The sequence below is a fragment of the Peromyscus californicus genome, unplaced genomic scaffold, assembly GCF_007827085.1.
Source record: "Peromyscus californicus insignis strain IS unplaced genomic scaffold, ASM782708v3 Scaffold_4__1_contigs__length_199733344, whole genome shotgun sequence".
In the NCBI taxonomy this organism is placed as follows: Eukaryota; Metazoa; Chordata; class Mammalia; order Rodentia; family Cricetidae; genus Peromyscus; species Peromyscus californicus.
In genome coordinates, this window is record NW_026294562.1 from 91,802,913 (window position 1) to 91,827,390 (window position 24,478).

At 45.6% G+C, this 24,478-nt stretch overlaps 1 long non-coding RNA gene across 2 annotated transcripts in view; it reads left to right on the plus strand.

Annotated features, from left to right (window-relative positions):
• LOC128095123 (uncharacterized) overlaps window positions 1–21,512 on the plus strand; it is a 192,386-nt gene extending 170,874 nt beyond the window's left edge. Inside the window, exons 5-7 of one of the 2 annotated variants that reach the window (XR_008213163.1) lie at window positions 11,916–12,050; window positions 15,817–15,949; window positions 20,883–21,512. This is a non-coding gene — a long non-coding RNA (uncharacterized LOC128095123). The remainder of the gene's footprint in view (window positions 1–11,915; window positions 12,051–15,816; window positions 15,950–20,882) is intronic. The other variant, XR_008213162.1, reaches the window with a different exon arrangement.
• Window positions 21,513–24,478: the final 2,966 nt, after the last annotated feature.

Consider the following 24,478-nt stretch of genomic DNA (forward strand, 5'->3'; position numbering starts at 1 on the left):
TGGAGTGTGGCAATCTGTGCAAAGAGCTCAACAGAGCACTGCCTGTCCTATGTTGCTTTTCAGTGTCTGTCCACTATTGTTACCGGCTCATAAGGCTTCAGGGCTTTTAGTCTGTGGTTAATTTGAAAACAGGAAGTGAGAAATCACTACCTCCAAAGGCTGTCTGTGTTCTGAAGGCTCAGCTCCCCACACCACAGCAGACAGCTATGTCGGGGCTGGGGTGAGAAGAGTGGATTGGAAAGCCAGAAGAGGGCCAGAGATCACAGAAGAGCTGGTGAGCAGCTAGCTACCGTGAGGCCACAGGCATGCAGGTCAGTTCCAAAGGATACTGTGTTCTAAGGAAGGCACTACAAGCTCATTGCACTGACACATTGTTGGGATCCTGGGAGGATTTCTACCTCCAAACACAGAGTACCCAGTGGGGTGGACTTGACAATGTCACATCGGTACACAGCTGCAAGAACATGATTCCTGGGCACGGCTGAGCAAAGCTCTCTGTAAAATGGATTTGGGCAGTGTGGTTTGCCCAAACCTGTATCTCTAATACTTGGGAGTTGGAGGCAACTGGATTTCTGAGTTTGATGCAGCTTGATTTACACTGTGAGTTCTAGATGAGCCAGGGCTGCATAGTGAAACCCTACCCTACCCTCAGTAAAGGAAAGAGAAAGAAAGGAAACTCTTTGACTAGACATTTCAGTTCTGTACTGCTTCCAGAATCCCCATGGCTGCAGACAAGGACCACATGTTTCCTAAATGTACACACAGGTGAACACAAACATGGATTTGTGTATACAGGAGATGATAACTAAAGATTTGGATAAATAAAACCTTACATGCCTGATTCCAGACGGTTTGTTCCTTATGCCATCAGAATCTTGTCTGTATTTCTCATGGCTCTCCATCCTTGTGTTTTCTGTCAAAGGAATATAGAGAAGATACAGAGTGTGGTGTGGAAGATGGCAGAGTTTGTTGCAGAGTCAAGCAGGGCACACTCTGAAAGAGTGAGAGGGGACAATGGCTAAAGAGACCACTCTGCTGACTCTGTGCTTTAGGCAGCCTTTGTACTGTTGAGAAGTCTCTATATCAGACAGTGTTCCTGAGCAATGTTTTCCTCTAGGTGACTGACAGGCCCATTTAGATTGCTTTTATAGGAGGAGACAATGGTATGCCCTTGTTCTTTGCTGAGAAGCTTCTGGCTAGATAGTAATCCCAAGAGGTTTAGACAGTCATCCGTGAATGCCCTGTGAGGCAGTTCAGAATGTCATGCCAGAGACACCCTCAGGTCTAGTTCTGACTGGCTCCATAGTTTTATAGTTTTAGTTCCTGAGTTTATAAGCTGCTGATCATAAAGGAAGGATTGGTCCTTAATGCCTGCCAATGTCTAACTGGCTCCCCCACATTTACTTCCCAGTGTGGACTGTTACCTCCTATTCTTTCCTTCTCTCTGCCTTCTCGAAGGACCACTCCCTCTTCTCCAGTCACCTCTGTATAAGTATAAGCAATTGTCCTTGAGCAGACATGCTCTGCAACAACTGTGCTTATAAACAACCACACACATGCATGAACCACACACATATTAAAGACTATATTGACCTGTTCGTTGAAGGGTAAGAAGATGTGCTCTGTAGTAGGTCGGACTGCAAAGGTTAGAGCCATCTGTTCAGAGCCTCTGGCCTCCCTTTCCAGCCTGGAGAATGGCTAGGCTTGGCTGACTCCATCCTCTGAAAGCACAGTGCTTTTGGAAGCTGCCTCGGGCCCTCACAGTCTGCACACAGTGCCATGTTGGTCATTAGGCAAGTCCACTTGCTGTCTCTGACATACAAGCCCAGGCGACAGGTGGCAAGTGCCGTAACAGGCTGAGGATGCTAGCCTGGAGCCAGCACTCAAGCTGACTAGACCTGGACAAAGTCGGTGCCACCTTGAAGATCGTCCCACGGTTACTTGTGGTTCCCCTGCCTGTAATGGCACAGTACAAGTCAAACGCAGTCCACACTTCCAGCTGACTTTTGATGGGCATGGGTGTGTGTGTACACACTCCCATGTACACTTGCATATGGAGGCCATGGTAAACCTTGGGTGTCATTCCTTATTTTTTGAAACAGAGTCTCTCACTGTCTTGGAAGTTGCCAAGCAAGCTAGGCTGGCTGGCTGGCAATCCTCCCCAGAACTGGCATTCCCAACACCCTGTCTCTTCACATGGATTTTGGGCATGGAACTCAGGTCCTCATGACCGCAGGGCAAACACCGTACGCCTGAGCCATCACCAGGTGCATGTCTTTTTACAGCTTCTCTCCAGGAGTTCTTCCACTATGTCTTGTCCCCTCATGGACAGTCTCAGCCCTTCTTCTCAGTAGTCCTGTGGAGTTCACACACTCTTTCTACACAGGAAGATGCAGGCAAAAAGAGACAAGGGGTTGGTTTGAGGTCACAGCAAGGAAAGGACTCCAGAGCTTGTGCATGTTACCCTTCATAACATGGTGACTTCTTCTGGGGAGAACAGAAAGGAAATTGACAGTTACTGGGCACCAGCCGTGGACCCTGTGTTTCCACATAGAGCTTTATCAGACTCTAACCCGTGGCTCTGATGTATTAACCAATGAGAAGAAACCAAGTTTCTGCTAAGCCTGCCACTCTTATGGCTGCCATTCTCCTCCTGTTGTTCATCACAAAACCCAGCAAGTGTGAATGTCATCAGATGTTCAGCTTTCCTGGCTTCCTGTCTCCAAATGCCCCCTCCTGGAGCCAGCCACTGTTGGGCTCAGCCCTGCCCAGGCCCCTAGCCAAGGGCACCCTGTCCCAGAACAATGGAAATGTCTTCACTGGAGAGCGACTTCTGGGATTGGCTGCTGCACCCTCATCCTGTGAAAGGGCTGACTGTGATGAGCACAGGAGCAGGAAGTGGCTGCAGGAACATAGGATCGCAACCTCCTTCCCTGCCTCATTCTGCCTGTCTGACCTTAGTCCAGGGCACCTATTTGCAGCCCATGTTCTCAATGCTAGGGCTTAGTGGCCTGGAGACTGGTTCTGACTCACAGCCTTTGATCTGGGCCTTTGGCTGGATGTCTCTGTGTCTGGGTTAAACAAGGTGAGCTTGTCTACATGTTGGGGTCTAAACAGCATCTGTTACATTCTCAGAATGAAATTTTTAAATGCCACATTTGAGAACTGTATTGGGGTTCTGTTGTGCTTGTGTGTAAGGGCGTATTCGAAGGACTTGGCTCAAGTGACTGAGACTGGCAAGTCTGGGTGGGACCTGTAGAGCAGGCCAGCAGGCTGGAGGCTGTAGTTCCCCCATTTCTATAGGGCATAAATAAGGCTGGAAATTCAGATGGAGCTTCTATTTGAAAGCTTGAGTCTGAGGCTGAATTCTTTCTTCTTTGAAAAATCTTGAGCTTTTCTCTTAAGGACTTCCAACTGATTAGATGAAACCAACCAGATTATGAGGCATAATCTGCTTTACTCCAAATCTGCTGATGGAAATGTTAATCACATCTGGAGGAAAAACCTCCCAGCTTCATCTAGAGTCTGAAATCCAGACTGTGTTTAACCAGACTGGGTCTCATCACCATGGACACAGAATTAGGTGCCTCAGTGCTACTCACCTGTGACTCCCATAGCAGAAGCAGAAGTTAGGCCTGTCCCCACAAAGCTCCTTGTGATGCACCAGGGTGACCTGGCACAGAAGCTTCCAGAGAAGTCACACAGTGTCATCTCCATTAGCAAGAGTGGTGGCTGTCTCTAGTGCTATGGTCAGGCGAGGGTCCCTAGTCAAACTGATCTGTGTGCTTTGGGTTGGAGCTCCTAAAGTACCAGGCATGAGACCAGGGACTCAGCAGCATAATTATAAGCAAAGTACCCTTGATGTCTGATTGTTGTGACATTCTGGAATGTGGTTCTTGCTAGCAGCAAGCAAGTCTACTACCATGAAAGTACTGTCTAAAACACAGAGGTAGGGGTGGGGCCCCTTCTCTGGTTATCATGGGGTTAGCAGTTGGTGCTCCAGTATGAGCTTAAATTGAGGATGGGCTCAGGCTCAGGCTCTCGACTCTCAAGTAGCACATTGTCCTATCGGAGAGATATTTTTCTATTAGCAATAGCTAATCTTTCTGTCAACTTGGTTAGATTAAGGAACACATAGAGCACTGGTGAGACACACCTCTGGGTGTATCTGTGAGGGCGTTTCCAGAAAAAATCAACTGAGTCACCCAGAATGCCGGCAATACCATCCCATGGCCTGGTGTCCTATATCAAATAAAAAGGGCGGAAGGAGAAAGCCGGTATGTGCCTGAAGTCCCTGCCTGATCTTTGTTTTCTGAACTAGCCTGGTGTGAACAGCTAACCTCTTCTTCCTACTGACACAGATTGCTCCCACCATGCTTTCCCCACCACGATGGGCCTTAAAACCGTAGGCCAAACCCTTTCTCTGCTTCTTGTCAGACACTTGATTTTGTGATAAGAAAATTAATCTGACAGTGGCTAACTGCTATTCTCTGCTCAGACAGTGCTAAAAAAGTTATATTCCTTAATAGAGTGACCCAAAGGAACAGTCAGAGACCTGAGAACCTCCACCCAGATCCCTGAGAAATAGCAAAAATCAAGGACCATATACTGTATTAGTTACTTTCCTGTTTCTGTGATAAAACACCATGAAGGCAACTTACAGAAGGAAGGGTTTACTTGGGGCTTAGTGTTGCAAAGGGTGAATCCATGACCATCATGGTGGGAACCATGGAACAGGCAAGCATGAGCTAGAGCAGCTGCTGAGAGCTCACATCCTGATCCACAAACGGGAGGTAGAGAGCACACTTGGAATGGTAGGAGTCTTTTGAAACCCCAAAGCCTTTCCCAGTAACACACCTCCTTTAATAAGGTCACACTTCCTAATCCTTCCCAAACAGTTCTACCAACTTGGGACCAAGTATTCAAACATATGAGCCTATGAGGGCCATTCTCATTCAAACCACCACGCACACCACGTGCTTAAATATTTAAATGCTATAAATCACACTGGTGTATAGTTAGATGAAATCTGTTCTGCCCTCCTACCTGGACAAATGACCCTTCATCAGGTTTGGCTTCAGAATCCTCTTCTTCCCAAGCTCTGAGAATGCAGCACCGCCCGCAGAGCCCATGTCTGTCCCCCAGCCTCCAGACTGCCTCTCTTTCTCTTCTGTTCCTGGATCTAAACCACATTGCCAGGGGGCACTGCATGCACACAAATAGACAGGGCTTCTTGTACATCACAGCTGTGCCTGAACTCGGCAAATGGCTCTCTCATGTCCACCTCCAGCCCATGGGTGTGCACGGTACTGGGGGTGGCCTCGCTTTTGGATAATGGGTTCAGGGAGAGGCCATCCCAAGTCTGGAAGGCAGGCTCAGGTTGTTGGAGAAGTCTAATTCAGGACATCTGGAGTTCAGTTTGGTAGAGCATGTGGAGAGGGCCAAGCTGAGGATCGGCTCTGCTTGTTCACCCCAAGGCCTCTTTTGCCTCACGAGGAAGGGGTGATAGCTCAGAAGGACCAGAGAATCTCTAATATGTGAGGTCTACAGCAGGAACCCTCTTGCCTAAGAATGTGCGTGGACATTGGACTAGAACTACAGGTGTGTTCAGGATCAGCTTCTCACAGGGGTCCCCATCCATTGTTAGTGATGGTTCATCTCTGTTTCCATGGTTACCCCCTCCTCTTTCACCAGTCTCATCTGCTTTTTTTCCTCCATTTCTAATCTTGGAGATTTCTCCAACTTTACCGTCTGTATACAGATTGTATTTTGGGGGCAGCCAGTTCTGGTAGCCACTGCCCTCTAGGGCAGTCTAAACACATGTTGCTACTTTGTTTTTTTATTGCAGCTTTTTAAAATCTCACCCTGTTTCTTTTGTATTCCATATTTTAATTCAGCTGGGTTTCTATTTGTGATTCTTTTAGCCCAGTTTACAACAACCATGATCTTTTATGATATTCAAGGTCCTAAATTATATTCTGCCTCTTGAGGTAAATAATTTTTCAAAGCCTGAATTTTGTTTTTTCTGCTTTATTGTGCATTCTATTGGAGTATATTGGATATATATATTTTATATAAATATATATATATAATATATATATATTATATATATATATATATATTATATATATATTGATTTTTCAAGACAGGGTTTCTCTGTGTAGCCTTGGCTGTCCTGGAACTCACTCTGTAGACCAAGCTGGCCTCGTACTCAGAAATTCGCCTGCCTCTGCCTCCTGATTGCTGGGATTAAAGGCATGTGCCACCACCATCTGCCATATTTGGATATTTTTGAGAGGAAGTTAAACTGGACTTTCTTCCACGATGCCAGAAGATTATCTGGTCCCTCTGGGGTCCCTGTATTTCCTCCAGGGTCCCTGTACTCCTTGCATGCACACACCTTGACCTGCTGTGTGGCCTGAGCTTGGCTCCAGGATCAACTCTAGACTTTCAGCTAAAAGTGAGTCTGTTTCTGAAGCCCCTGTTTTTGCTCGGAGCACAAGCCCCAGTCTTGTGTGGTTCATTTTTCTCTTTTCTCTGTATGTTGCCGTCTAGTCAGGTGAGCTGGGCTTCTGGGGGCTGGCTGCTCCTGCCCCACCACTTCTCATGCTATCCCAGGATGCACACTGTTGATTCCATGGAACTTTAGTTTCTGGGTGTTTTTAGAACACAGAACTGAGAAGGGAAGACAGCAAGTCAGTAATGGTGAATTGGGTTGCCTCAAGAGCTAAGCATTGCACCGTGAGGACAAACACTCTTGTTTTTAGCTCTTACGTTCAGACCAGGGGAAGATGAGAGGAAAACAAATCCTTTCACTCGCCCCTCTCTGTCAAGCCTAGTCCTCTGTGCTGGGGTCAAAGGGCAGAGTATCCAGCCTGAACAGAAATGTACTGAATGTTTGCATCTTGAATTAGCTTTGTAAACTGAAGAAGTTTCTACCCTGATTGCTTCCTTTTAATCTTAGCTTCAGGTTATCTAGTTCCAAGTGACAGAAACCCTTGCAAGCTTTTTGGAGGGAGAGGCAGCAGAATTAATGAGAAGGGTGGGAATTTGGGAAAAGCACATAGACCAGGGAAGCTCAGCTCTGTGTGGTTCCCTTAGGCCTGGGAAAACACGAGGAGTGTGCTGATTTACATTGTGGTATGTGACTACTAGGTGTTGGGTGAGTGAGAGTAATATGGTCATGCTCCATGCCCACAGCAGTCCATCCACAACCTTGGTACATTCCTCCTTCAGAGACAGTGTGCTCTGTCCTGTAGTGCAAGCTAATGGAAGTGTGCTGGCTGCTGAGCTGAAGCTGAGCTCAGCTGGTCATGTCTGGGGCCTGGTGGCTGTGGTGAGGACTCCAAATCCAGCAGGAGCCAGGGTTCCATCTTGCCCCTGCAACAGCACCATTGGAGAAGCAATGAGCCCACTGTCCAGAGAAAAGGCTCTCCAGTAAATGGGTCACGTCACTGTCTCTTCCACAGTGTATGTAGGCATCACCTGGCTGGCAGCCAGCACAATTCCATTGTCCCCATCTTACAGGTTAGGTCTTGTCCTGCTTTCTGACTGTGTCACATGACCTGTCAACTACGTCTTCTTCCGCTGCTCTCCTGTGAGGTCTGTGGAGCCCTCTGTAACTGCTGTGCTTCTTCAAGATCGTTACTGGGTAGGAGCCACGTTTTGACCCAATATTAGCAGAATCCACTGTCTTTCTCCAGGACAAATGATGGTCTCAGAAGAGGCCTCATGCCAGGATCTGAAAGGCTTTATTTGAACTGGCTTTGTTAAGACTTTTTAAGTCTCTGTTTCCTTTCTTCAAGGTGTCTCAGGGCCGTCCTAAAAGTCCCTGTCTTCACTCTTACTTGGAGGCCCCTTTGCATTCAGCGACATGGTAACATATCAGAAATATCACAGTCTACCCCACAGATAGGACATTCTCAGTGTGGAAGGAATGGGGTAGGGTACAGGGTGTTCCTTCTCAGAGGACTTAAGGTTTAGTCTTCAGTTTTCTGCGTTCTCACCAGAGTTCCACATCATAGAAATAAGTACAAGGGTTCCAACGAGTCTGCACTCTACAGTGACTCCCTGTTCAACATGTGAAAGGAAGGGCCCTGGGATCACACTGGAGTGAAGATCCACTCTGCTTTCTTCCGCACAAGAAAAAGATTAATTAATTCAGATAAACACCACACCGCGACCTGATGAAGAAGTCAAAAATCACCGGTGCCAGCGACAATCCCCTCTCCATCCACCTTCTCCCCCACTTTGTCCTGATATCTCCTCTCTGCTTCACTTAGTGGGTCTGTTCCATGTGTCCTTTGGTGACTGGTTTCCTTCAGTTGACTTACGCTCAACAATGACATGAATGTTAGGTCTCAGCTTCACAGGCTTCCCAATTCAGGCACTCAGCAGGGTCTGCGCTCTTGTGTTCCAGGTTACGGTCTGGGGAAGGGTGATTCTCTATTTCTTTTGTTGCTGTTTACTCATCGTACATAGTGATGGGGTTAATGAAGATATGGAAGGCTATCATGATCATAGTCCTCCCCATACTGTCTTTGTCCCCTTTAGTTTCCTACAGTCCCCCAGACAGGCCTACACACACACACACACACACACACACACACACACACACACACACACACACAGGCTCCACAAATAAGAGAAAATATGGCATTTGTTGTTGTTTTTTTCAGTCTGACCTATTGTGTTTAACATCATAATTACAGTTGTATTCATTTTTTTTACTGGAAACAATATAATTTTATTCTTTATGGTTGAAAATGCATATATATCTCCACAGTTTAACAATCTTTTTGTGTGTTGATAGAGACCTAGGCTGATTCCATCAGCTGGCTATTGTGAGTAGTGACCCATATTAATATCTTTTTAGCACTTCGTACTAATCAGCTGAGCTGACTAGTCCATACTGATCCAGATTACTATATCCAGCAGGGCTGTCTATCTGTCATCGATGAAGGAGAAAACTGTCCGTGATAAAGGCAAATTAACAGATTTCATTATTACTAACCCAGCACTACAGAAAATATCTGAAGGAATCATACCTATAGGAAAGCAAGGTAAGCACACCACAAAGCTATGGGAAAAAAGAGTGCCCTAGAGCAGCAGATATACAAAGAAAGACCGGGAAGTTTCCAACCATCACAAAACAACACAATGACAGGAGTTAATATGCACTCTCAGTAAGAGTTCTGAGTACTTTTAAAAATTTATTTATTATGTATACAGTGTTCTATCTGCACCTATGCCTGCACACCAGAGGAGGGCACCAGATCTCATTATAGATGGATGTGAGCCACCATGTGGTTGCTGGGAATTGAACTCAGGACCTCTTGAAGAGCAGCTAATGCTCTTAATCTTTGAGCCATCTCTCCAGCCCCCTCTGAGTACTTTTAAAGGATATTTTCTTTTTATTCTTTAGTGATTTCATATATGCATATGATGTATCTAGGTCACATGCCCCCAGTTTCCCGACTCCTTCCAATGCTCCCCGACATCTCTCACCACCCAATCACATCCTTTTGTTGTAACCCACGAAGTCCAACAGCTTGCTGAGCTGATGACTGAGCTTGTTGACTTGACCTTGTGCAAGCCACCACAGCCACAGTGAGTTTATGAGTACAGTGGCTATGTCATGCCCAGAAGATAAGACTTCACAGCACTCCTCTTCATCCCCTGGCACTTACATTCTTTCTACTCCTTCTTCAGAGATGTTCCTTGAGCTTTATTTAGGTTGGGGGTTAATATACATTTCCATTTAGGGCTGAGCACACAACAAGTTCTTATTCTCAGCACTTTGACCAGTTGTGAATATCTGCATTAACATCCACTACAGGAAGATCCTTCTCTGGCCAAGGTTGAGAGCAACACTGAGGCATAAACATAAAAATATTTAGAAAGCTATTGAACATGTCCATTTAACAAACAACAGCAGTAGCTTCCCTGCTAGGGTCTGTGACCTCCCACACCATGGGCTTTTGACCAGGTTTACAGTATCAGGAATCAATTCTCTACTGTGGAGAAGGTCTCAGATCTGATCAGAAAGAGATTGATTCTACCCGTAACCTTCATACCACTATTGTAGTAGTAGTTACATTTTGCCCAATAGGTTGGTATTATATTGATGTCTTTTCATCCCCAGTAGCCTGCACAGCACATTTTGTCTGTTTCTATGACAACTAGCCAGCAGGTAAGAAGTTTCCAGATCAAAGAACTCTGAACATTAATGGTCTTAATTCCTCTATCAAAAGACACTGATTAACAGATATTATTTAAAAAAAATAGGACCCATCTATCTGTTGTATGATAGAAATGTATCTCACTGGCAAAGACAAACAGAGCCTTAGGGAAAGGGTGGGAAAGGCATGCCAAACAAACAGAACTAGAAAGCAAGCAGATACAGTAATATCAATATTGGACAAAGAATACTTCAGACCAAAGCTATCTAGAAGAGACAAAAAAGGTCATTTACTTTTGATCAAGAGAACAATCCATCAGAATGGCATAACATTCTAAATATATGTGCACTGAATATTGGCACACCCAGTTTTTATAAAACAGACACTACTTGTAGTAAAGGCACAGATTGACTCATAATAATAGTGGGTGACTTTAACACCCCACTCTCACCAGCAGACAAATTATCCTTACAAAAAATAAACAATGACCTTTTAATTTTAAATGGTGCATTGTTCTCATACATATTTATGGGTACAATGTGATAATTCAATTCAGGCACACAGTGTATAGTTATTGAGTGGTCTTCTGATGCATTTTTGATTCCTTTGTGTTCAGAGCCTTTGATCTCCTCTCTTCTGATCCTTCCTAAAATACTCAGTAAGTTATTGTAAACTGTAGTACCGCTGAAGGGCTCTAGAACTTATTTTTCCCACCTAACTGTACTTTGGGACCCGTTATCTGACCTTTCTCTACTTTTGTTCCTCGCTGATCACTAACCTCCATTCTCTGAGATCAGTTTCCACACTTGGCATTTGTCTTTGTGTTTCTGGGTAATGTTTTCATCCTCTATTCATCCATGATTGACAGAGGTTTATTCCACATCTTGGCTATTGGGAACAGTGCAATAAGCACAGGAAGGTGGCTATGTCTGTTTTCTTGGTCTCTTTTTGCATGCATATCTGAGTGTGCAGTATGCATATGCACTGGCAAATGTGTGTTTCTCAGGTACCATTATATTCCTTCTCAGGTCTTTGATGGGATTGAAGACTAGCAGTTATAGTTACAACTTAGTAGATAGAACATATTAAGTATTAGATTCAGGTTCTTAAGGATAGGACAACTTTTGGAACGATCTTTGTAACATGCCATTTACCTATGCTCTATACTTCTCTGGATTTTAGTATGTGTTTCTTGCTTGATATTGTTTGCATTGGTTGTAGTTCCATCTTATCTAGGTCATTATCCCTCATTATTCCTGGACAATATTTGATAACCATTCCTTTGTATATAGTCTGGTATTAGGTTAGAACTTTCTTATTTAGACAAAAAGGGGGAGATGTAGTGGGGTAGCCATTCCAACTTTGATCTGGAAGTTCCAACCCCCATTGAGACTTCGGCAACTGTCACGCCTACAAGGCGGGGCGAAGGGAGGCACCTGGAGACCAGCTCGTGCTGGTTCGGGACCCTGGACGGTGGAGGTGGGCCAAGCAGAGCTCCAGAGAACACCGCTGGACTGCGATACACCTTCCCCAGACCCCGCGACCTACCTATCCCTTAATTTGTAAGTTACGCCATTAAATAAATCTCCTTTTAACTACGTGGAGTGGCCTTAATAATTTCACCAATATGTGTGTGTGTGTGTGCGTATGTGCATATACATGTGTATGTATGCATATGTGGAGGCCCGGTTGAAGTTGGCATCCTGCTTGACTGTTCTTCATTCTTATTCATAGAGACAGGGTCTCTTCCTGAACATGGAGCTTGCCAATTCAACTCCTGAGAAGCCAGCTTGCCGCAGGGATCACCTGTCTCCACCGTGTGCACTCTGGGATTGAGTAGCCACCACACTTCCCTGGATTTTATGGACTGTAAGGATCCAAATTCTGGGCCTCACCTTGATTGGCAAGTACTTTAGCTACTGACCATCTCCCCAGCCCACGTGTCTCTTACACAAGCTGAGTTCATTTCCTTTCGAGATGTACCCAGAAGGGGGACAGATGGGTTATACAGCAGCTTTATTTCAGGTTTTGAAGACACCCTACTGTTCTTCCAAGTGTCTGTACCAATTTACATTTCTACCAACAGAATATATTCTTTCAAAGTCTGGGAAGGAAGTACCATGTTGGTTTGTTTGGATCAGGTGTGTGTGAGTGGACTGATCAACTCTACTGAGGGCTGGGGAACTACAAGACACTGCCCAATCAGTAGAAGTCACAGCAGGGGACTGTGAGGAGAGAAGACAGTAAACTGGGGAAGTGTGAAAGTATCCCAGGCAGTTTCCATTGTTTTGCGTTTTTCCCATATATTAGTGAAAGGTACAAAGGTTCACCAAGTGAGCCTGAGGGATGGCCACCCGAGACAACTTCCCAGGGCATGTAGCCTCCGGTCACAGACTTGTCATCTTCCTCCATGTGACAAAGACCATCAGAGTTCTCTAAGTGTGCCTGCTGCAATATGAAAATCCACTGAACTCTGATGAAGAATTAATGTTCTAACAATGTGTGGCTCCAGTATGGTGATTTGAGCTTGAAGTTAGTGATTCAAAGCGGACCAAGAAACAGCAACAGTAAAAGGAAGTGCAGACCTAGGCTGAGGATGCCGAGGAGGAGCAGTAATAGAATACCACTGTCCCTTTTGTTTTATAATTTATCTAGGCCACTGTATGAGGAGTGCATGTTGTGCCCAAGTTCCTAGTCAAGCTATAGTTCTGCCTCCCATGATCTCACAGCTCTTTCTTCACAGCCCAATTTACCGCATAAGGTAGCGAATTGTGCTTATTTGCCTGTGGATCTGTTTTCTTGGCTGCATCAGAACCTCTGAGGAAAAACCCGAATCACAGTGCCCTGCATTCCTCCAGGAATCCAGCTCAAAAACAGCACAGGTTCAAGGATATTTGTCCAGACCTAAGATTTGCTGAGTTCAGGCTGAGTCGGAAGCACCTTCCTCCTTTCTGCTTCTCCAGCTTCACCCTTCTGGGTCTCCCTGTCTATATACTTTCTCAGAGTAGAGTCCTTACACTTGTCTGGACCTTTGACCCATGTATGGACACTGTAACCCTCTTCCTCAGAGCCCAGCCCCTGAATCACATTCTGCTAATATTGCTTGAACTGGGCAGTCAGATTCTGGTGCTGTGTTTCAGCACACGGAGTCCAGCTCCCTACCCATCAATCAGGAGACTTCAGTTCCTCACACAGTAGAAGAGTCGGGCTCCTCCATTCCCTCTTCTGTCTCATGTGTTGATGTTGACTATGTCTAAATGCCATCAGCACTTTGGGCCTTGCTGAACTCTGTCCACTTACACCCTGTCTGGTACCCCATGCTGTTTCTGGGACTATTACCTGATGCTCATTTTCTTTCTGTGAGCATCATTAGAAACTATCACACACAGCACACAGGGCTCTGGAATTTCTGGATTGCTGTACAGGTCTAGTGTGATCCCTCCCTGGTCCCTTCCAGAAATCTTTCCTGCACTTCTGTGAAAGAAGGAGGTGGGAGATTCAGTGTTTACTTGGCTTGGGAGTTGCCATGGTCACCATGTCAAACAGTCCTTGGAGCAAAAACTTGCCAGGCTGACTCTATAAACTGAAGCCTCTGTGTGTGGCTGCTTGAGTCAGCACAAGGGACATGGGAGACCCAGGAGAGTGAAGAAAGACCACCTACCAGAAAGGGGGCAAGGACTCAAGGAGTAGGCTCAGCTTCTGTAGGGAGGGAATCTACCTACCGTCTAACAGAGCAGAGGGATGACAGTATTTTTGAATTAGTGTCCTGGGGCTTCCTTAACAAAAGAATCACAAGCAGGGTGACTCACATGAACAGAAGTGGGGCTGGTGAGATGGCTCAGCAGGTAAAGATGCTTGCTGCCAAGTCTGATGATCTGAGTTCAATTTCTGGAACCCACGTAGTGGAAGGAGAGAACCTACTCTGGAAACTAGGTCCCCACCCCCTCCGCCTGGATGAAGTACCCCTGGATTAAGAAGGACATTCCACCACACTGTTTCCCTCTTCAAGAGTGTTTTTCCAAGGCAGGAACATAAGATTCCATTCTAGGGAATCTGAAAACATTTCAAATGAATGTGCCTATTCATTCATATAATTATACAGATCCCTCCCCAAAGCTCTCATTCCAAGTACTTCAGCAAAATAGAATAATGAGCAGGATACTGAGAGGAGACAATAGTCTTGGAACCCAAAGTCCCCAGAGAATCAGGGCCAGTTCCCTAAACACTGCTTCCCTACAAAGAAGGAAGCTGATCCAAAGGAACAGAATGGGACTGCCATCAGAACTCAGACACCAGACAAGATGAAAACTGCCTTCTTAGACAGGAAATAGATCCTTCATGCCTAAGCAAGGAAGTGTGCTTTACAGAGCTGTGGAGGGGTTCCCTTGCTAAGCAGTTAGCCTCAGTTGCCTGCATTTCCAAGCATATAGAAGTCCTTCAAAGATTCATGGTCATGGCTTCTCCTCGAGAGTGCCTCAGAAGATGAGGGTGACGGGAGAGCTGAAATAAGGCAGCGCTGATGGTCCTTCTTACATGCAAGCCAGAGAGAGGCTGCCTTGGGGGGAGGTGTAAACATATTACAGACTCATTCTACTTGTTTCCTCTGTGCCCTCCAAAAAATGACTTACTCAAGACATTCTAAATGCATGAGGGAGGAACCAGCTGCCTTCTATCAGAGAGGATTCTTACATGGGAGGTTCTAGAAATTTACTTTGCCTATGGAAACAGAAAAGTCTGAAGAAGGACAGTAAACAGCCATAGGGTTGAAAAAGAACTGAAAATCAGACTCCAGAATGGACATCAAGTGTGGAAATTTACCAACCTTTCTACCATCCAATGGCTGCCAGGCATAGTGACTCACATCTATAATCCTAGTACTCCTGAGGTTGAGACAGAGGGATTGCAGTGAGTTTGAGACTATCCTAGGCTATATAATAAGACCCTGTCTCAGGAAATCAATCAACCAACCAACTAACCAACCAACTAACATTCCCAAGTGGGAGAACCTATTTGAGCTCCTGTGCCTCATAGTTCTGCTTCAGTGGCTTTGGGGTGGGATCCTGGGCTTTTTAATCTCAGCTGAGTTTCAGAGGGAGGAAGAAAAGCTGTTTCACAAAAGGAACTGAAATAGGGCAGGCAAAAGAAGCCATTCACTGTTCTACTAGTAATCTGTCATCTCCCTCCCTCCCTTCCTTCTTTCCTCCTTCCCTTCCTCACTCCCTCCCTCCCTGCCTCAGAGGTCTCTCCTTTCCTCCTTCCTTTCTTCCTCTATTGTAACCAACTTTCATACTGCTCCATCCTGCTATGAGTTGAATCATGCCAATGAAATAAAACTCAGGGCTTGCCTTTAAATAAGCTACTGTGTGGTGTTGGGAGATGATTAAAAAAGATGTGTGGTATTTCAATTTATGGCCCCTTTGGCTGCAAGGAAACAAAACTCATTCAAGTTCCTCAGGAGAAGATACATATTGATTGCAAGAATTCTGTGCTCTCAAATCAGAGGCCATGGACGCCGTGCAGCTGAGCACCAGGGGACAAGGACCCAACAGCTGGCTCCACCCTCCCTCTCTGTCTCCTGGGCATAGATTCTCCTCTTTTGCTCATTGTGACCCATTTCTCTTTCTCCACAATACAGCCTCTTCTGCACATCAACTTGCAAATGGCTGCCATCACTTTCAATTTGCAGGACCTTTTCACCACCAACCTCTGGCAATCTCATGTCCCATACCAAGTTCTCAAGACAGAGTCTGTTCATCTTTTGGTGCAAGGTCAGGTTTCTTTCCTTTTCATCTTTTTCATGTATGTGTGTGGAGGGCTGAGAGTGTGTGTGTGTGTGTGTGTGTGTGTGTGTGTGTGTGTGTGTGTGTGTGTGTGTGTGTGTTAGCCAGCAGTCAACTCTGGGTGTTTATTCCTCAGACAACATTCACTTTGGTCTTTGAGACAGAGTTTGTGACTGGGACTTAGAGCTTCCTGGGCTAGGATGAACTGGTCAGTGAGCCCCAGGCATCCCCTAGTCTCCATTTCCAGCACTAGGACCGCCAGCAGAAGCCACCATATCATGTTCTTTATCTGGTTGTTAGGATCAAATTCAGGTCCTCATGTTTACACAACACTTTACCCGGTGAGCCATCTTCCCAGCTCCACATAATCAGATTTCTAACCAGTATACGGGTTGGCTGCCTTGAGGGAGGTGGGTCAGGTGGTCATCACCAGTTCAATTCAGCCATAATGGTATCGTCTTCTTCTTTTTTTCCAGGTAAGACTTGAACAGATGAGGTATGGGTGTGAAGCCACCAACTGTAGATGGGGCAGGCTCTATGGAACATTTTGTTTAGTTTTCTTTTTGCAGCCTATAATTACAATGGTTTGGAGATAAGGCCTGATTGCTTTGGAAGATGTTTACCAGAGAAAAGGAGAGAGATGGGTCTTGAGGAGACACTGGAATGGAGGCATGGTGGGTCTCCTTTGCTTTGCCAAGTGCATACGCATCTGATCTCTGCTGCTCCCTGGACCCAGAACGTCCACCACAGTGCTGAATTTCTCTGAGCACAGTCTGTCTAGGCCTTCCACCCGTGGAAGTGAAGGATGGATCAGAGAGGAACAAGTTGACCAAATAGAGTTTTCCCTCACCTTTCCCATAGGCTTCCTGTTATTGAGGTTTCTGTGACTGGGGCCCACTGAGACCTCATCACCTTATACTGTGACTCTCCACCTTTCTGATCTTTTCAGTTCCTGCCAGAACCAGTTATGTTTCCCTTACAGCAATCTAGCTGTTTCCAAACCTGTCTGGTGAGTTGGTTCTAAAGGCCTCCTGACCACATCATTGGGGTGTTACAGCCATGACTTCACTTCTTTTTTAAAAAGTATTTTTAAAATTAATATGTATGAGTCATACAACTTAAAGGGGTTCACTGTGATATCCTTATATGTATAGCCATTATGCGTTGACTGTGCCCATCCATCTCTCATGACCTAGGTCATCTTCCCCCATTCTCCCTAGTACTCTTTCTGGTTCCTAGAAGTCCTTCTAAATTTCCTTTCCCCATTTCTAGTTACTATTCTTCTGTTCTGTACCTATGTGATGCTGACTTGGGCTTTACACGAGTGAGCAAGATGTGGTGTTTGTCCTTCTGTGTCTGGCTGGTTTCACTCAACATAATTATCTTAGCTGCTTTTCTATTACCATGAAGAGACACTATGGCCAAGGTAACTTATTAAAGAAAGCATTGAATGAGGGCTTGCTTACAGTTTCAGAGGGTGAGTCCATGATCATCGTGGTGGAGAGAATGGAGGCAGGAAGGCAGACTCTGGGGCAGTAGCTGAGAACTATATCCTGATCCATAGGCAGAGACAGACTCTGTGCTTGACATGGGCTTTTGAAACTGCAAAGTCTACCCCAGTGACACACTTTCTCCAACAAGGTCAAATCTTCTAATCTTTCCCAAAACTGTTTCACCAACTAGGGACCTAGCGAACAAATATATGAGACTATGGGGGTCACTCATTCAAACCACCATAATGTACTCTGGTGTCCATTCACACAGTTACTAATTATTGGATTCCATTCTTCTTTATGGCTGAGTAGTTTTCTATCAGGTAAACATAGTAAGAGAATAAACAAGGTGTCCCTGGTGTCCATGTCCCCCATCCCTGGAGGAAAGTCTTGTCTTTTCTGTAAGAATGAGGCCAGCAAATGAATAACAGCTAACCCAAGGGGCCTGGGAAGGGGACCATCTGGGTGAGAACCTGCATTACACAGGCCTGGATGTCTCAACCATATAGCAACAGTTGTTTGGGAAAAGCTTCTATCACTTAGCAACCAAGGAGGCCAGGCTAATCAAAGGGGCATTTATTTGTGTGTCTAAACTGTAAAGAGGTCTGCAGGAAGATTCAAATGCAGAAAACAAAACCCCCATCCTAATGCCACAGTTATCAGCTGGTGTATTTCCTTCTAGTTTTTTCTATGTACATGCTTTAAATATAGTTTCTGGTCATGGCTGCCAAACTTGCTCATAACATGTAGTCATCATTTGCCATGTTGTTAGAAGAGTTCTGAAAACTTTATCATAATGTTATAAAGGTCTGCTGTGGCATTGAGAGGACATAGTAAAGTCAAACCCATCACCCCCATCTTTTCCATGGTGACAAGGTGAGGTTTAACCAGAAGGCAAGGTCATTCATTTTGGGAAATGATTACTTCCAAGGTGGGAACTGGAGCTCTTTGAGATTGCGGATGGGATATGGAGGTTCGTCTGCTCTTGTGTGCTCCCAAATGGGAGGGTCCAGTAGAGAGCTGACATGGGGAGTGTTCCCTGGGTGGCAGAGTCCCTCTGAATCCTACCCTCCTGACACCATAGGCCCTGTCCATCCAACAGCTGAAGCCACACCCCCACTTCAAATTGAGCAAATAGATGTTGAAACATCAGAAATCCTGGGGTGGGGGCAGTGTTTCTGGGTCTGTCCTCTGTAGATGATGGATCTGGAATGGCAGTGCCAGGCATGGAGAGTCTTTCCCCTGGGCTTCCTGGGAGACTGTTCCAAACTGCTGGGCTCCACCATCATAGGCAGGGTGCATGGAGGGAGGCCCTTCTTTCAGACTGTGGGCTGTCATGCTGCGTTCATCCTTGTGGTGCTGGGCAGAGGTGGGGATGGTGATGTGCTCTGGAAGAAATGGCCTTATTCACATGAACCATTTTCTTTTTCTTTTCTTAAATTACAATTTGTTTATTTATTTATTTGTTTTTCACTTTACATACCAACCACAGTTTCCCCTCCCATTCCTCCTCCCACTACCCCTTCCCATCCCCCCCTCCAACTCACCTCCCCATCCACTCTTCCAAAAGGGCAAGGCCTCCCCTGGGGAGTCAACAAAGCCTGGCACATTCAGTTGAGGCAGGACCAACACTGCCCACCCCCAGCATCATAGGGAATGGGCTCCAAAAAGCCAGCTCATGCACGAAGGACAGATCCTGATCCCACTAACAGGGGCTCCCCAAACAGACCAAAGCCCACAACTGTATCCCACATGCAGAGGGTCTAGTCTGGCCCCACGCAGGTTCTACAGCTGTCTGTCCAGAGTTTGTGAGTTCCCACAAGCTTGGTTCACTTGTCTCTGTAGATTTCCCCATCATGATCTTGATCCCCCCTCCCCGCCTTGCTCATACTATCCCCTGTCTCTCTCCTCGACTGGACTCCCAGAATTCGGCCCAGTGCTTGGCTGTGGATCTCTGCATCCAATTCCATCAGTTACTGGATAAAGGCTCCATGATGACAGGGTATTCACCAATCTGATTACAGGGGAAGGCCAGTTCAGGCACCCTCCCCACCATTGCTAGTAGTCTCAGTTAGAATCATCCCTGTGGGTGCCTGGGAAGTTCCCTAGCACCAGGTTTCTCCCTTACCTCATAATGTCTGCCTCTATCAAGACATCTCTTTCACTGCTCTCCCACTCCATTCCTTCCCCAACTGGACCATCCTGTTCCCTTCACATGAGACATTTTCAAGTCTTGTTTCTTCACCTTCTGACCAGGGGCAGCTTTTAAACAGCTCAGAGTTTGTGGACTTAGCTTGTAAGCATGCCTCAGACTTGAGGGAGAATCTGCAGATAAAATCAGACTTCCTGAGATGATTGGAATATGATGTCAAAAGCAGGTTCATTTGCATAATAAAAGCACAATAAAAATAATAGGCTGTATTTTCTAGCTGATGCCGTGGGAGTGGAATATTTCTTAAATTGTTATTTTAGAAATCATATTTGTTCGGTGTAATTTATATACAATGTAATCACTCAATTTTAGGTGTACAATTCCATAAATTACCCCCAACAGCTGCTGATCTGCTTTCTATCATTATCAGTTGACTTTTTTCCCTAGAATTTCCTGTAAATGGAATCATGCAGTGTGTACCTTATAGAGTTGAGGGTGTGTCTTCCTATACTCAGCATTCATTCTTGTGTGTGGAGTCACTGCATAGTTACACCACAGTGTTTGTATATGTGTCTGCATGTGCACAAGTGTGCATGCATGTATGCGAACCCGAGGTCATGTCTATGTCTTCCTCAATTGCTCTCCTGTTGTGGAATATTACTTTCACTATGTAAGAATGTGTTACATTTGTTTATGCTGCATTTGTTTAATTATGTTAAGATGTGTTGCTGTTTTACCCTGCCTGCCTAAGTTACCTGATTGGTCTAATAAAAAGCTGCACGGCCAGTAGCTAGGCGGTAGAGGGATAGGTGGGCAGGGAGAATAAGTAGGAGGTCGAATCTAGGCTTGAGGGGAGAGAACAAGGGAGAAGGAGAGGGAGACACCCAGGGCCAGCTAGCCAGACATGGAGTAGGACATACAGAATGAAAGAAAAATAAAAGGCCCTGAGGCAAAACATAGTTGAAGATAAACAGGTTAATTTAAGTTATAAGAGCTAGTGAGACAAGCATAAGATAAGGCCGAGCATTCATAACTAATACTATGTCTCTGTGTCATGATTTGGGAGCTGGTTGGTGTCCCAGAAGAAAACCTGCTACACTCTCCACCTTGTTTTTTTGAGGCAGGGCCTCTCACTGAACTGGGAGCTCACCAATCCAGATTGAGTGGTGCCAGCAAGCCCTAGGGATCCTCCTATCTCTGCCTCCCCAGCAGTGGGATTGTGTGTGTGTGTGTGTGTGTGTGTGTGTGTGTGTGTGTGTGTGTGACATGAGTGCAGGTGTTCAAGGAGGCCAGAAGAAGGCATTAGATCCTCTAGAGCTGGATTTACAGGCACTTTTGAACCATCATGTGTGTGCTGGAACCAAACTCTGTTTCTCTGCAAGAACAGCAAGTGCTCTCTTAACTGCTGAGCTATCTCTCAAATCCAGACTTTAAAAAATCGTATCTTTACCACCTTATGCCTGTCAGAATGGCTAAGATCAAAAACACTGAAGACACCTTATGCTGGAGAAGATGTGGAGCTAGGGGAACTCTCCTCCACTGCTGGTGGGAATGCAAACTTGTACAACCACTTTGGAAATCAATATGGCGCTTTCTTAGAAAATTGGGAATCGATCTTCCTCAAGATCCAGCTATACCACTCTTGGGCATATACCCAAGGAATGCTCAGTCATACCACAAGAGTACTTGTTCAGCTATGTTCATATCAGCACTGTTTGTAATAGCCAGAACATGGAAACAACCTAGATGCCCTTCAACTGAAGAATGGATAAACAAAATGTGGTACATATACACAATGGAATACTACTCAGCAGAGAAAAACAATGACATCATGAGGTTTGCAGGCAAATGGATGGATCTAGAAAAAAATCATCCTGAGTGAGGTAACCCAGACTCAGAAAGACAAACATGGTATGTACTCACTCATAGGAGGATACAAGATGTGGAACAAGGATGACTGGACTGCTAATCACATCACCAGGGAGGCTACCTGGAAAACAGGACCCAAAGAAAGACATGGGGATTGCCCAATGACAGAGAAATGGAAGAGATCTACATGAACAGCCTGGACATGAGTGGGGGTAATGAAGGGCGAGGGTCGAGGGAAAGAGAACTTGGGGGAGCGGGAGATCCCAGCTGGATCAACAACAGAGAGGGAGAACAAGAAATAGGAGACCATGGCAAATGAAGACCACATGAGAATAGGAAGAAGCAAAGTGCTAGAGAGGCCCACAGAAATCCACAAAGATACCCCCACAACAGACTGCTGGCAATGGTCGAGAGACAGCCCGAACTGACCTACTCTGGTGATGGGATGGCCAAACACCCTAATTGTCGTGCTAGAAACCCCATCCAACGACTGAGGGATCTGGATGCAAAGATCCATGGCTAGGCCCCGGGTGGAGCTCTGGGAGTCCAATTAGTGAGAAAGAGGAGGGTTTATATGAACGAGAATTGTTGAGACCAAGGTTGGATAAAGCACAGGGACAAATAGCCAAACGAATGGAAACACATGAACTATGAACCAATGGCTGAGGGGTCCCCAACTGGATCAGGCCCTCTGAATGGGTGAGACCGTTGATTGGCTTGATCTGTTTGGGAGGCATCCAGGCAGTGGGACCGGGTCCTGTGCTCATTGCATGAGTTGACTGTTTGAAACCTGGGACCTATGCAGGGTCGCTTGGCTCGGCCTGGGAGGAGGGGACTGGACCTGCCTGGACTGAGTCTACCAGGTTGATCTCAGTCCTCGGGGGAGGCTTTGCCTTGGAGGAGGTGGGAATGGGGGTGGGCCGGGGGAAAGGTGAGGGGGACGGGAGGGGGGAGAACAAGGGAATCCGTGGCTGATATGTAGAACTGAACTGTATTGCAAAATAAAAAAAAAAGAAAAGAAAAAAAATCGTATCTTTAAGAACATAAATTTTAATTTAATTGGTTCTCTTTGTTTGTCTTGTGTTTTACTGATTTCTGGTGTCTTTTATTTCCTTCCTTTGGGCCGTCGTCACAAAGGCTATAGGCCATGAAATTGAGAGGGCACAGGCTGTCTTCATATGTCATCACAGGGATGGGGGCTGAAGGGCAATGAGCCCCAAAGATGTGTGGTACCAGCAAGTGAAACAGAGGAATCTGACCTCCAGTGTTCCAGAGAGACAGCAAGGACTAATGAATGGTGCAAGATAGCCAATGGACCGTCATAACAAAGGCTATGGGCCGTGGAATTGAGTGAGCACAAGCCATCTCCATATGCCGTCATATAGGACTGGGGCCGAGGGGCTTAGAGCCTGAAAGACACGAAGTACCAGCAAGAGAAACGAGACAAATCCTCACTTGTGGGAAAATGGCCAGAAGGGAAGGGAGGAATCTTACTGATCTGGTAGGGTGAAGAGTCGACAGTGCTCCAGCCTGAAAAATGGTGGGTGGTACAGGATCCCAGAGCTCCTCAGACTGCTGGTGGGCAGGAGAAAGCAGTGGGATTGCCTGGTGACATTGGGTGCCAATGTTATGAATTATTGTTCGGATGAGGCTTTTACATCAGGACACAGGGCAGCACCAAGGGGTGGGATTTCAAGGGGCAAATCAGAATATTAACGGGAGGTTTATTGAGAGGAGGGGAGAGAAGGGGGCAAAGACCTGTCCCTGGGGATGAGAGCAAAGGAAGAGAAAGAAAACGAGACAGGAAACAGTGAATGTGCACAGGGGGTCCTCTTAGTGGCTGCAGCTGAGGATATATCCTGTCAGGACCCTAGGGGCAGGCCAGTACAGATGTCTAAATGCTAACATAGACAATTAAACGTACTTTTGATTAGATAATGTATCTTCTTTTACTCTTTATGTGTATCTATATTTTATACTTTCACTATCAAATATATTTTATGCACTTATCCACCAGTCAAATTGAAAAATATGAACCCAAATCCTATATCCTGTTTGGCACATAGCATGCCGTTTTCGTTGACAGTCACCACATTTTGGTGCCCGTAGCTTCCCCCATCCCTTTTGCATTTGTGGATTAGTGAAGGATCAAATGCATAAGTAAAAAGATTTAAATAGAAGGAGACTTTATTCCACACTTCTTAGTACAAGGAGAGCTGTAGAGAGACTGTGAGGTCAGTGGGAGGGAGATGGAACTCTCGCTCTGTGTTCCGATCTCGTCTTTTTAGAATGAGTGTATCTGTGGAGTGACAGCTCTGATCATGTTCCGAACCCCGAGTAAGGGGCAGCGGGGATCTAACACACTCAGCACTGAGCAGTAAGGAGCTAAAGAATCGTTGCCACAGTCTCCCATTCTGTGTCTGAGGCAGGCTTTCTTAGCAGCCTTAAGACTTCACTCACCAGAGAAATGAAATCTCCACTGAGATGCCCAAGGCAGTCACCCCAAGGGGCAGAAATCAATCATCTAAGCATTCACCCCAAGGGGCAAAAGTCATCCAGGAAGTGTATCTGGGAGTCTCAGTGTGCCCGAGGCCTCTGCTCCTCCCACACCCCAATCCATGGCTCTGTGGTGACCCAGCAAATGAGGGGAGCAGCTGCCAACAGTGAGGAGTTGCCCAGAGTGCTGCTGGGACATGCTGCTGACTTCCCAGGCCCGGGACTGTGACAAGAAGAGGAATTTTACTAAAAATTCAGTCTATGGTATTTCATTGTAAAGTTTTTATTATATATATATAATATACATATTACATATATCCACATATACTACTTCCTCTGATTTCCCAGGCCCAGTACTGTGAAAAGAGATGGAGTTTTACTAAAAACCCAGTTTATGATATTTCATTTAAAAGTTTTTATTATATATATAATATACATATTATATACATTCATATATACTACACACAAATATGCATACAACTATGCTATTTTTAAAAATATATAAAT